This window comes from Dasypus novemcinctus, chromosome 26 (genome assembly GCF_030445035.2).
Source record: "Dasypus novemcinctus isolate mDasNov1 chromosome 26, mDasNov1.1.hap2, whole genome shotgun sequence".
NCBI classification, from domain to species: Eukaryota; Metazoa; Chordata; class Mammalia; order Cingulata; family Dasypodidae; genus Dasypus; species Dasypus novemcinctus.
The window spans coordinates 56,063,395-56,078,680 of record NC_080698.1 but is presented as its reverse complement, the minus strand read 5'-3'; the positions used below and the strand labels follow the sequence as shown (position 1 = coordinate 56,078,680).

General features: G+C 39.4%; 1 protein-coding gene and 1 pseudogene across 2 annotated transcripts in view; one reads left to right on the top strand and one right to left on the bottom strand.

Moving 5' to 3' along the window:
* The window catches only part of CHCHD6 (coiled-coil-helix-coiled-coil-helix domain containing 6), a 261,817-nt gene that overhangs the window by 133,457 nt on the left and 113,074 nt on the right, over positions 1-15,286 (bottom strand). The gene's annotated exons all lie outside the window — the stretch shown is intronic.
* Positions 14,494-15,075, top strand: LOC139437693 (large ribosomal subunit protein uL6 pseudogene; annotated as a pseudogene).

Here is a 15,286-nt window from a genome sequence, read left to right as displayed (position 1 = left end):
CACACAGGAGTGCCAACCAACGCAGAAAGCTGGCACAGCAAGATGACACAACAAGAGACACAGAGGAGAGAAAATAAGAAGACATAGCAGAACAGGGGAGCTGTGGTGGCGTAAAAGAGTAATCACCTCTCTCCCACTCCGGTAGGTCCCAGGATTGGTTCCTGGAGCTGCCTAATGAGAATACAAGCAGATACAGAAGAACACACAGCGAATGGACACAGAGAGCAGACAACTGGGGGGAATGGGGGTGGGGGAATAAAATAAATCTTTAAAAAAAAAAGGCCATTCAATGGGAAAAGAATAAACAGTCTCTTCAACAAATGGTGCTGAGATATCTGAAAAGTTACATGCAAAAGAATGAAGCTGGACCCCTACCTCACACCATATACAAAAATTAACTCAGGCTTAGACTAGCAGAATATCTCAGTCTACATATAATACCAGGAGTTAAAAATGCTTTTTGAGGGAAACGGACTTTGGCCCAGTGGTTAGGGCGTCCGTCTACCATACGGGAGGTCCGCGGTTCAAATCCCGGGCCTCCTTGACCCGTGTGGAGCTGGCCATGCGCAGCGCTGATGCGCGCAAGGAGTGCCGTGCCACGCAAGGGTGTCCCCCGCGTGGGGAAGCCCCACGCGCAAGGAGTGCGCCCGTGAGGAGAGCCGCCCAGCGTGCAAAGAAAGTGCAGCCTGCCCAGGAATGGCGCCGCCCACACTTCCCGTGCCGCTGATGACAACAGAAGCGGACAAAGAAACAAACGCAGCAAATAGACACCAAGAAAAGACAACCAGGGGAGGGGGGGGAATTAAATAAATAAATAAATCTTTAAAAAAAAAAAATGCTTTTTGACCTGAATCAAGGGGGAAATGGAAAGGACAAAGAATGGAAAGGCTATGAGTCTCCAAAAAAGAGCCAGGAGGTTATCAGAGGGGTTGCCCTTATGCACACCTGAGCAGAGTCCCAGAGACAGATAAAGTAGATACAAACCCAGGTATTGGTTCTTCTGAGGGCTACAGAAACCCACAGGTTCTATGGTCATGGCAGATGGAGTTCAGTGCCACGTCAGTTGGTCCTCCTTTGGAGTTTGTGTTTCTGTGTGATGGAGCTGGACTCAGATGTGATCTTTTTTCACAAGCCTCTCCTGTTACATTTGCCGGAACTGTAGTTGATGCTGGGGTTTAATATATACCCAGAGGATCTGAATCTCTGGACTGACCATATGATAGCCAGGCCCTGAGCCTCAACAGACTTCAGCTCCTACACTCTGGTTTATTGGACTTACCCCACTCAGCCAACATGGAGTTGAAGAAGGTCAGCCACCACACCATGGAGCCAAGAGTGCCTACAACTAAAAGCAGGAGTATAGCATCCAGCATCCATGTGGAATCTAAGCCCCCTCTTGATACAGATGTAGAGTGGACACAGCCAATCTAGGGTCCCCAGGATGGAGGAATAGAATATGGATTAGAGTGGACTTACTGATATTCTATTCATGAACTATTGTGATTAGTAATCAAAGAAAATGTGGCATTGGTGTGGAGAAAGTGGCCATGGTGGCTGCTGGGGGTGGGGAATGGGAGGAAGAGATGAGATGTGGAGGCATTTTCGGGACTTGGAGTTGTCCTGGGTGGTGCTGCAGGGACAATTACTGGACATTGTATGACCTCCCATGACCCACTGGATGGAACGTGGGAGAGCGTGGGCTATGATGTGGACCATTGACCATGAGGTGCAGCGGTACTCAGAGATGTATTCACCAAATGTAATTAATGTCTCATGATGATGGAGGAGATTGTTGCTTTGGGGGGAGGAGTGGGGTGAAGGGGGTGGGGGGGTATATGGGGACCTCATATTTCCTGAATGTAATAAAAAAAAATTTTTTTTTAATTAACTCAGGGAAGTAGATTTGGCTCAGCTAGTAAGAGTGTCCACCTACCACATGGGAGGTCCAGGGTTGAAACCCATGGCTTCCTGACCCATGTGGTGAGCTGGCCACGTGCAGTGCTGATGTGCCCAAGGAGTACCCTGCATGCACGGTGTCCCCCGCATAGGGGAGCCCCACGCACAAGGAGTGCACACTGCAAGGAGAGCTGCCCTGCACGAAAAAGTGCAGCCTACCCAGGAGTGGTGCCGCACACATGGAGAGCTGATGTAGCAAGATGACACAACAAAATGAGACAGATTCCAAATGCTGCTGACAAAAGTGGAAGAACACACAGTGAATGGACACCAAGAGCAGACAACAGTGGTGGTAGGGGGAGGGGAGAGAAATAAACAAAAAATAAATCTTTAAAAAAAAATTAACTCAAATAGGAATGATGACCAAACTATAATGGAAAAAAACATAAAACTCTTAGAAGAAAACATATAGGATAAATCTTCATAGATCTTGGATTTGGCAATGAATTCTCAGATACGACACTAAAAGCATGAGCAACAAAAGAAAAAATAGGAAAGTTGAACTTCAAAATGAAAACATTTTGTGCCTCAAAGGACATTTTTATGAAAGTAGAAATAAAAGCACAACCCGCATAATGGAGAAAATATCTGCAAATCACTTGCATATCTGACAAGGGACTTGTATCCTGAATACTTGAGGATTCATACAACTAAACAATAAAAAGGCAATCCAGTTTTTAAAATGGGCAAATGATTTGTACAGACATTTCTCCAAAGAAAATATCATTAGTCACTAGGGAAATACAAATCAAAACCACAGTGAAATGCCACTTCATAACTAGTAGGATGGCTATAAACAACAAAAAACAATTTTAATGGAAAATAGCAAGTGTTGGCAAGGATGTGGAGAAATTAGAACCCTCATACACTGCTAGCAAGAATGTAAAATAGTTTCTGCCAATGTGGAAAGCCATTCTGTGATTCCTCAAATAGTTAAATATAGAATATACCATCTGAACTGGCGAGTTCACTTCTCTGTATATATCCCAAAGTGTTGAAAACAGATCCTCAAACAAATACATGAACTTATATGTTCACTGCAGCACTATATAGACTAGCCAAAAAGAAAAAACAGTGCAAATGTCTATCAATAGCTGACTGGATAAACAAATTGTGTCATAACCAGACAATGCAGTATTATGCAGTTGTAAAGAGGAATGAAGTACTGAACTATACCTCAGTGTGGATAAACCTCAAAGACATTATGTCAAGTGAAAGAAACCAGACATACAAGGTCATATATTGTATAAGTCCATTTATATGAAATGTCCAGAATAAGCATCCATAGAGACAGAGCTCAGACTGGCGATGCCAGGGGTTGGGGATAGAGGGAAAATGTGGAGCAAATGCTTAGTTGGTATGGGTTTCTATTCGAGGTGATGAAAATGTTTTGGAACCAGGCAGAGGTGGGGGTTTCACAATATTGTAGATGTATTAATATTAAATGCCATTGAAATGCTCACTTTAAAATGGTTAATTTTATGTTTTGTGAATTTCACCTCAATAAAAAATTTTTAACTTAAAAAACAGTTAATAGAGATAAATGGAACTTTACAAGATAACAGTTTGAGCTCTACCCTCTACCCACCAAAAAACAAACAAACAAAAACACCCTCCAAGAAAGGAACAACAGAAAAACAAAGAACAGATAGGACAAACAGAAATCAAGCATCAAGATGGTAGATTTAAATCCAAACACATTAAAAATCACATTAAATGTAAACAGACTTAACCCCTGCATTTGTTTCCTATTGCTGCTGTTAATAAATTACTATAAACCTGCTGGCTCAAAATAATGCAAACTTGTTCTCTTACAGTTCCAGAGGGCAAAAGTCAAAAGTGGATCTTATCTGGCTGAAGTCAAGGTGGCGGCAGGGATGGTTTGCATGTGGAGACCCTGGAGGAGAATTGCTTCCTGGCCTTTTCCAAGCTTTTATCTGTGGTGCACATTCCTTGGCTCATGATGCCACAGCACGGGGACCACTGCTTCTGTGGTCGCATCTCCTTCTCTGACTCTCCTGCCTCTTTCTTTCTCTTATAAGGTTCCTTGAGATAACACTGAAACCATCCAGATAATCCAGGAGAATCTCTCCATCTCAAGATCCTTAAGATCTAGAGATCTTGCAGATGAACCACATCTGCAAAGATATTGATGGGTTTTAGGGATTAGGATATGGATAGAGTCGGGTGATCATTATTCTGCTTACCACACACGCCAATGAAAAGGCAAAGGTATAAAACTTGATTTAAAAAATCAAAACCAAAACACCAGCTATATATTATTGACAAGAAATATACTTTAAATATAAAGGCCCAAACATACTGAAAGAAAAGGAATGGAAAAAGATACATCATGTAAATGCTAAAACATAAGAAAGCTGGTGTAACTATAATAATATCAGTTAAAGAAGACATCAAGATAAAATATACTACCAGATACAAAGAAGGGCAGTTCATAATCATAAAAAGACAAAAATCAAGAAGGAATAATTTTCAATGTATATGCACTTAGTAACAAAGTTCCCAAATACATGAATCCAATTTGACAGATTAAAGAGGAATTCTGACAAATCCACAATCATAGTCCAAGGCTTTAACGTCTCTCAAAACATTTATATAATAGCGGGACAGAAAAACTCAATTAAGATATGGAAGATTTGAACAACACTATCATCCAACTCCACCTAAATGACATTTATAGAACACTGCATCTAACAACTTCAGAATACATATTCCTCTTAAAACACATGGAACAGTCACATATATACAGACTATAAACAGCCATTAGAAATTTATAAGGCTGAAATCATGCAAAATATGTTCTATAACCACAAAGAAATTAATTAGCAATTAAAGTGGTAAAATACCTAGAAATTCATGAAATATTTAGAAATTAAACATATTGCTAAATAACCTGTGAACCCTAACCAAAAGAAAAATTAGTGAATATATATAAAGAAATTCAGAAATGACAAAGATAATGGAATTAGCAGACAAGGACTTTAAAATAACTATTATAAATATGTTTAAGCATTTAAAGGAAAATATGAACATATTAAGAGGTAAATAGAAACTACAAAAAGAACTAAACAATTTCCAGAGCTGAAAAGTACGATATCTGAAATGAAAGGCTGGAAAACTGAATGCTGCCTTAGTGACCTGTGGAGCAATTTCAATATTAAATGATCTAAAATACATGTAATTGAATTTCTGGGAAATAATACTGTTGATGGCAGTAAAAAATATTTGAATATTTGACAGATAATGAATGAAAAATGTCCAGATGAGATAAAAAGTATAAGCCCACAGACAGAATAAGCTCAAATAACCAACTAAGCAATAAATACAGTGTGTGCTATAATAGAAATATATATACTGCATATCTATGATACATTTAAAATACATAATTTTCCTTGATTAAAAATTTTTTAAAACTTACTCTAAGAAAGCCCAGATGGCTTCACTGATTAACTCTATCAAATACTTAAGGAAGAAATTATACCAATTCTAAGCAATCTCTTCCAGAAAACAGAGAATGCTTCCCAATTCATTTTATGAGGCTACTATAATTATGATATAAAATCAGACCAAGGATATTACAATAAAAGAAAATTACAAACCAATATTCCTCAAGAAAAGAGATGTAAAAATCCTTAACAAAAAAGTAGCCAATCGATTCCATCAATATGTAAAAAGGGTAACACCCCATAATCAACTGGGTATTATGCCAAGAATCCAAGGTTGCTTTGACATATAAAAATCAATGAATACACCTCACCATATCAACAAATAAAAGGATAGAAATCATATTGATAATTTCAATAAATGTAAGAAAAGTATTTGATAAAATACAATATCCCATTCATTTAAAAAAAAAATTCAGCAAACTAGCAATGGAAGAAAATTTCCTTAACCTGATGAAGGGAATATACAAAAACCCTAGAGATAGTATCATATTTGTTGCTGAAATTGAATGTTTTTCCCCTAAGATCACAGAAAATACATTAATAAGGACTTACAAGATTTGATTAATAAAATTAACAAGATTGCTCTAATAGACATTTTTCTAGAATGTCTACCCTTAAAATAGAATATTTACATTCTTTCAGAGACTATGTGGAACATCTGTAAAAATCTGTCATTCTTTTAAGTGACACCCACAAAAAAACCTTAACAAATTTCAGTTGTATCAATATCACACAGACCACTTCTCTAATGAAACACAAATTACAAATCAACAATTTAAAAATATGAGACTCTGGTAACGAAATATGCCCTCCTAAATACCTCAAGGGCTAAGAGGAAATAATAATAGAAATTACACATTACAAGAATGAAAGCTCTACATGGCGAAATGTGTGATATAGCCTCAAATGCATGTTTTTTAAAAATTGAGGTTTAAACAAAAACTCCCTCATTTTAAGAATAAAATAAGACTCAGAATAAGTGACTTGTTCTAGGTCACTGCAGAGCTATGAACACAGGTTTCTTGACTCATCAACCTTACAATATTTGGGAATCACTTTATCCCATCCTGAAGTATGTGTTTTGATAATATAAACTCATTATTGATCATCAAACTGGATGTCTCTAGGAACATGATTTGTATTAGTGATTTTTCAAAATTTAAAAGTGCATTTGAATCACCTGGGATTTTGATAAACTACAGAGTCTGAATTAGTAGGCCTCAGGTGGGGCTAAAATGATACAATTCTAACCAGCTCCAGGTAGTGGTACTTTGTGTAACGAGGCACTAGATCATGACTACAGAAAGATAAATGATGCTTACAATGACATCTCACATAACCCTGTAGTAGCCACAATGGGTCTAAATTATGTTCAGCACAACTCTTACTTTAGGTCAGTGATAATGTAGTCTAATTTTACAAGACAATATAAAGCAGCAGTTTAAGAGAGTTGGTTTTGAAGTTAGAAAAAACTAGATTTTAATACTACATTTGCCACTTCCTAACTTCTTTCCTAGGTCAAGTCATAACTTCTCTAAGCCTCAGTTTCCTATTTGGTACAATGGGGAGATTAATGCCACCTATATTTCACAAGGTTGTAGTGAGGTTAAATGCAATCATGAACATAAAGCCCTAATGCAGTACTGGTACACTGAAGTTTTTAAAATAAATGACAGCTAAGAATAGTCATCATGATAATAAGTGTTATCATTAAACATTCAATCAGAAAAGAAAACGTAAGTATTCACAACCATACTGCATAATAGATTTTTAATGTGAAAGGCCAATCTCAAAGACAAATATGACTTTGAGATGATCTGAGATAATCTCTGCACTTGAATTTGAGATACTCTGGGATGTTATATGCCAGCTTACCCTTCATGTGAGCCACATATCAGTGTTTCTTTTCCCTCATTACCCCTGTACATCCTCTCTCACAGTATGTTCATGTATAGTAACTGTAAGACTTCTTCTTTTAAGAAATATTTTTTTTCTTTTTTAATTGATAGGTAATTCATAAATCTCACCTGTTTTTTAAGTCTGCAATTTGGTGGTTGTCATAATATTTACAAAATCGTGCAAGGAGTACCACTATTTAATTTCAGAACTTTTTCATCTGAAAAAGAAAAGCTCTATGATCCTAGAAAAGATCACATTCTTTGAACTAATCCATTTCTGTGGGTGTGGGACACTTTGATTGCACTAGATTTAGTTAAGGGAACTTTGATTTGATCACATTTGATTAGATCACTTTAGGGCCTTTGATTGGACCACATTAGTGAAGCATGACCCAGGTTGGGTCTCCACCCTCTTGCTAGAGTCTTACAAAATTGGAGAACTGAGAGCAGAACCACACAGAGAAAGAAAGCCACCATGTGAGAAAGGAATCTAGGATCTACAGCTGCAGAAAGACAGAGAAAGCCCGAGAGGCTGAGAGAGAGGCCAAGAAAAATCCCAAGAGGCTAAAAGAGAGGCCAGAGGCTATAATCAGTGGAGAAGCTGAACCAAGAGGTCCCCAAAAGGCTAGCCCATTTCTAGCTTGAAGAAGAAAGAAAAGGTAAGCCTGGAGGTGAAAAGCAGAGAGAGACTGGCAGACCTACCATTTTTCCTTGCCATGTGACAGAAGTCCAAGGTCTGCCATTTGCTAACCTTAGTGGGAAAACCTCCCTGATACCTTGATTTGGACATTTTCACAGCCTCAGAACTATAAGATTTTACCCTAAAAAATTCCCATTATAAGAGCCAACTCATTTCTGGTATTTTGCTCCCAGCAGCTTTAGCAAACTAAAACACCATTCATCAGGTGATGAACATTTGGGTTGTTTCCATTTTCTTTTGGCCTTTTAAAGTAAAGCTGCTGGGAAGCAGACTTGGCCCAGTGGTTAGGGCATCCGTCTACCACATGGGAGGTCTGCAGTTCAAACCCCGGGCCTCCTTGACCCGTGTGGAGCTAGCCCATGCGCAGTGCTGACGTGCGCGAGGAGTGCCATGCCACGCAGGGGTGTCCCGTGTAGGGGAGCCCCATGCGCAAGGAATGCGCCCCATAAGGAGAGCCGCCCAGTGTGAAAGAAATTTCAGCCTGCCCAGGAATGGTGCCACACACACAGAGAACTGACACAGTAAGATGACGCAACAAAAAGAAACACAGATTCCCGGTGTTGCTGACAACAGCAGAAGCGGACGAAAAGAACACACAGCAAATGGACACAGAGAACAGATAACTGGGGCGGAGGGGGGGGGGAGAGAAATAAATAAAATTAAAATAAATCTTTAAAAAATAAAGTAAAGCTGCTTTGACTATGCATGTATAACTTTTTGTGTGGACATATGTTTTCCATTTTCTTGCCTTTATACCTAGGAGTGGAATAACTGGATGATAGGGTAACTCCATGTTTAACTTTTTGAAAATCTGCCAAATAGTATTCCACAGCAGCTGCACCATTTTACATTCCCACAAGCAGTGTGTGAGGGTTCCTGTTTCTCCATGTCCTCATGAATACTTGCTATTATCTTTCTTTTTCATTACAGCCTTTTTACTCAATGTAAAGTGGTATCCTATCGAGGTTTACATTTGTATTTCCCTAATGACTAATGAAGTTGAGCATCTTTTCATGTCTGTTGGCCATTTCTACATTTTCTTTGGAGAAATATCTATCCAAACCATTTACACATTTTTTAATTGAGTTACTTGCCATTTTAGTGTTGATTTGTATGATTTATTTATATATTTCGTATACTAGATGCTTATAAGATATTTGAAAATATTTCCCATTCTGTGGATTGTCTCTTCACTTTCTTGATAATGTGCTTTGAAGCACAAAAAGGTTTTGTTTTGATGTAGTCCAATTCATCTATTTTTTTCTGTCCTTGCTTGTACTTTAGGTACCATTTGCAGGAAACCATTGCCTAATCCAAGCTTACAAAAGCTTGTATCTATGTTTACTTCTTAGAATATCTTACTACTGGTGATGTTAGTTTGATCACTTACATAAGGAAGCATCTGCACAGTTTCTCCATTCTTAACTGTTTTTCTTCCTTCCTTCCTTCTTACCACTTTCCCCCTTTTAATTAATAAGTATCTTGAGGGGGAGAGATTTTGAGGCTATGCAACTATCCCACTTTCTCATCATACATTTGTCCATTTATTTTAGCATCCATCAGTGGATCTTCCTTGTAACAGGAATTATCTAATGATTTTTCTTTTTTCATCATTCTTTTTACATTTATTAATTGGAATTCTATGGTAAGAACTATCACCCCTCTCCCCCATTTATCTATCTATCTTTATTTGTATATATCAGTATGCCCTCATGAATATTTACTTTATTCCATGGGCTATGAGTCAATACTACACATTATTTATTTTATTGCTCATATTATCCTAGCTTTGGCCCCTGGGAGCTCCTTCACATTTGCAGGGGTGCCAATTTGACATGCCCCATACTTTACTAAGTATTTGCTCACTTTCTGACACTACTTCAGATTTCTTAAGGGCACGTCTTCCAGTCCTCACATGTCCATATAGATGAGTCACATATGCCCTGAAGAGCAAAGAAGAATTTCCCTAATACTCCTGTCATTTCCCTAATACTCCTGTCATTTCCCTAATACTCCTGTCATTTCCCTAATACTCCTGTCATTTCCCTAATACTCCTGGATTCTCCTTGAGGAACAATGCAAGGGAGTTCTTCCTGTGCATTCTTTCAAACATTCGCTCACTCATTCAACCACCAGTTGCCAGACATTATGTGCCAGTCACCCTGCTAGGCACTAGAGAGATGCAGAAAATGAAGACATAGTCTTTACCTCCCATAGTCCATAGTTAAATGGAAGAAAATTTCATGGGAGAAAGAGGGGAGCGAACAATTACTGTACCCTATGATAAGTGCTATGGTACATTTAGGGTATTAAGTCTGAGAAATTAGGGAAGTTCTCCCAGAGAAGTGAAAACTGGTAAAAATCATGGACAAGTGAGAATGAGCAAGGCTACACAGGAAGAGAAGGTCATTCCCAAGTGGCTGGAATAGTATGTATGACCGCAAGAGGTGAGCATCTGGAATACTTAAGAGAATTATAAATAGATTATGGCTGAAGCTTAAAGTACAATTTGTAAAATATTGGGAGATATGGCTGGAGAAATAAGTAGTATCCTGGTTTGAGTCTTTTGTGGACCCAAGAAACTTATGTTCTTATGCTAACCCATACCTGCGCATGTAAACTTATTTTATGTGGGAACTTTTGGTCAGATTCAGTAAAGGGACTTTTGACTGGATCACTTTTGGATTAGATCTCTTCAGTTAAGGGCTTTTGACTAGACTGAGGGACCCAGGGTGAGTCCTAAGTCTTTTATTAGAGCCTTATACTAAGGCTCTAATATACTAACACACAGAGAGCTGCCATTTACTCTCTTAGAGCATGTGAGAGAATCCAGGATTGCCTACAGCTGCAGAAAGACAGAGAAACCCCAAGAGGCTAAGAGAGGCCAGAGGATGGAATTAGTGGAACAGCCCAAAGCTGAAGAGACATAGCCTAGCGGGGAGAAAAATCATATGTCTGAGCTCAGGAAGAAAGTGAGCCTGGAGGAGAAAGCATTCCAGGATCTGCCAATAGACCCACCTTTGGTGGGATAGCATCTCTGATGATTCCTTGATTTGAACGTTTTCACAGCATCAGAACTATAAGATTTTACCTTAATAAATTCCCTAATAAAATATAAAAGCCAAGCCATTTCTGGTATTTTGCACTGGCAGCGTGTGGCAAACTAAAACATAAAGTACCTCATTTGCCATGCAATGGAGCACTAGCTTAACCCTAAAGGCAATGGAAACTCATCGAAGGGTTTAAGCAAGACCATGAGACAATCAGATTTATTATTCAAAAGATCATTCTAGGGAAGCAGATTTGGCTCACCTGATAGAGCGTCCGCCTACCACATGGGAGGTCCAGGGATCAAACTCAGGGCCTCCTGACCCATGTGGAGCTAGCCCATGCACCGTGCTGATGCACTCAAGGAATGCCGTGTCACGCAGGGGTGTTCCCCGCGTAGGGGAGCCCCACGAGCAAGAAGTGCGCCCCATAAAGAGAGCCGCCTCACATGAAAAAGTGCAGCCTGCCTAGGAGTGGTGCCACACACATGGAAAGCTGACACAGCAAGATGACACAACAAAAAAGAAACAGTTTCCCAGTGCTGCTGACAGGAATAAAAGTGAACAAAGAAGGACACACAGTGAATGGACACAGAGAGCAGACAACTGGCAGGGGTGGGGAGAGAAATAAATAAAATAAATCTTAAAAAAAAAAAGATCATTCCAGGGGTTTCTGGACATGTCAAGAGCTTGGATGTCACCACTATCTATATTTCTGACATGTAAAACCTTGGAAATTGTTACTCCCATCCTCACAACAAGAAAAAAGGTGAGCAAACTAAAAACAACTCTTCTTCGCTGCATCAGAGAATTGACGTCACAGTGCAAACTGCTTCTCTAAGAAAAAGAATCAAAGCTTATTGAGACCAGAAGTCTAGAAGCAGAGACCTGCCACTGGAGCCAGAACTGGTAGGGTCACTTAAACCACAAATTGCTGGAGGCTCAGTATAAACAGGCTTGAGGATTGAAAACTCTGGGGGGCGGGGGGGCCCACGCTTACATGAGTTTTATCTCCAGAAACTCCACCAATCTCTCAGAGTAAAGATCAGACTAAAGACCTATTTCTCACACTAAAGACCTATTTACTTAAGCTCCTTTTACCTCATACATCACATTGAGCATTCAATGAAAAATTATAAGGCATGCTAACACATAAAGAACACAGTTTGAAAAGACAAAACAGGCATCAGAACCAGACTCAGATATGGTAGAGATTTTAGAATTAGACTGCAAATCTAAAATAACTATGGTTAATATGCTAAGGGCTCTAATGGGAAAAGTGTACGATATACAAGAACAAGCAGTGAAATGGGAACTCTAAGAAAGACTCAAAAAGAAATATAGAAATCAAAACCACTGTAATACAAATGAAGACTGCCTGTGATGGGCTCATCAGTAGATTGGACACAACTGATCAAAGAATCAGTGAGCTAGAAGATATGTCAACAGCAACTTCCCAAATTGTAAAGAGAGACATAGAAGAACAAAAACAAAGGAAAAAAACACAACAGAATATCCAAGAACTGTGGGACAATTACAGAAGAAGCAACATACATGTAATGGGAATACCAGAAGAAGAGAGAAAGGAACAGAAAAAGTATTTGAAGTAACAGTGATTGAGAATTTCCCAAAATCATGGACAGACATCAAACAATAGTCCCAAGAAGGTCAGAGATCACTAGGCAGGATAAATACCAAAAATCTACACCTAGACATATCATATTCAACCTTCAGAAAATCAAAGACAAAGAGAAAATTTTGAATGAAGTCAGAGATAGCATACCTTATCTCTAGATGAACAAGGGTAAGAATTGTATTTCTCTTCAAATGTAAGCAAGCAGAGTGAAATATTTAATGTGTTGACAAGAACACATTAAATAATGTTAATTAGTTAACTAACCTAGAATTCTGTATTCAGCAAAATTATCCTTCAAAAGTGAAGGAGAGGGAAGTGGATTTGGCACAATGGACAGGGCGTCTGCCTACCACATGGGAGGTCCAAGGTTCAAACCCAGGGCCTCCTGACCTGTGTGATGAGCTGGCCCATGCACTGTGCTGATGCGCACAAGGAGTGCCATGCCACGCAGGGGTGTCCCCTGCATAGGGGAGCCCCACGCGCAAGGAGTGCACCCCATAAGGAGAGCTGCCCAGTGCAAAAAAAAGTGCAGTCTGCCCAGGAATGGCACCACACACATGAAGAGATGACACAGCAAGATGACACAACAAAAAGAGACACAGATTCTGGGTGCCGCTGACAAGAATACAGGCAGACACAGAACATGCAGTGAATGGACACAGAGAGCAGACAACTGGAGGGGGGCATTGAGGAAGGGGAGAGAAATAAATAAAAAATAAATCTTTTAAAAAAAAGCGAAAGAGAGGGAAGCAGATGTGAATCAAGTAATAGGGCTTCCATCTATCATATGGGAGGACCCAGGTTCTATCTCTGGGGCCTCCTGGTGAAAAAGAAGAAGAAAAAGCATGCCTGTGTGGCAAGCCAGTGCCCGTGCAGCAAGCCAAGTGTCCGTGTGAGTGCCCGTGTGGCAAGCTGAGTGTCCACATGGTACGGCGAGTGCCCACGTGGTGAGTCAAGTGACCACGCAGTGAGTCAGTGCCCGCGAAGTGAGTCATGCAGCAAGATGATGACACAACAAAAGAGGGGAAGGGGAGAGTCAAGGTGAAGTGCAGCAGAAACCAGGAACTGAGGTGGCACAGCTGACAGGAAACCTCTCTCCACATCAGAGGTCCCCAGGATCAAATTCCAGTGACTTTTAGAGGAGAAAAAATAAGAAGAGAAGACAAAAAGAGAAATAGATACAGATGATCACACAGTGAATGGACACAGACAGCAAAAACAGCAGGGGGGAGGGAAAGGGGGGAAAATAAATCTTTAAAAAAAAAGCAAAGGAGAAATAAAAACTACCTCAGAAAAACAAAACTTTAGGGAATTGGTCACCAGTAGACCTGCCATGTAAGAAATGTTAAATGAAGTACTTTAGAAAAAAGGAAAATGATATAGGTCAGAAACTCAGATCTACATAAACAAAGGAAGAGTGTCAGAGAAGGAATAAATGAAGGGAAAATAAACTTTTATTTTTTATTCTCAACTGGTCTAACAGTTTGTTCAAAATAACAATAGGAACACTGTATTTGCTGATTATGGCTTATGGATGAGTGAAATGAATTACGGCAGTGCTATCAGAAATGGGAGGGAGGAACTAGGAATGCTCTGTTAAAAGGTGCCTGCATTATCTGTCAAGTGGTGTGGTATTAACTATAGTAGATCTGGATTAATTGGGCAACTACTAAATCATACTTCTTAAGAAGTATAATTGATATGCTAAGAGAGGTGAGAAAATGGAATCATTTAAATGCTCAATTAAAACTGGAGAAGACAGCTCTCTGCCACCTCTATTGGGAGAAAGATGACCATCCTCAGCAACCAGACTGTTGACATTCCAGAAAATGCTGACCTCATGCTGAAGGGATGCACGGTTCCTGTGAAGGGCCCCAGATGAGTCCTGTGGAGGGACTTCAATCACATCAGTGTAGAACTCAGTCTCCTTGAGATGAAAAAAGGACAGGCTTCAGATTGACAAGTGGTAGGCAAATAGAAAGGAACTGGCTACAGTTCTCCCTGCTAGTTGTCATGTGCAGAACCTGATCAAGGGTGTTTCGGTGGGCTTCCATTACAAAATGAGTTCTCTGTGTGCTCACTTCCCCATCAATGTTCTTCTTCAGGAGAGTGGGTGTTTTGTTGAAATCTGTCATTTCTTGGGTGAAAAATATATCCGCAGGGTTGGGATGAGGTCATGCATTGCCTGTTCAGTATCTTAAGCCCAGAAAGATGAGTTAATTCTTGAAGGAAATTACCCTGAACTTGTATCAAACGCAGCTGAGCTGTACTGATTCAGCAAGCCACAACAGTTAAAAACAAGGCTATCAGAAAATTCTGGAATGATACGTATGTTTCTATAAAAGCAACAGTTCAGTAAGCTGATGAATAAGATTTAGGAGTTGTCCAGCTATGAAAACAAGATGCCAGACCATTTGTGATATTTTAAAGATGGAATAAAATTCATCTGTTGATCTGGACTTCTTATTTTAAAAATACTATCTCTGTCCTAAATATGACTAAAGATTTGTAGCCTTTGGTACTTCTCAAATTGCAACATATAAGATGCTTCTTTAAAAAAAAAATACGGAGAAGGTAAGAAA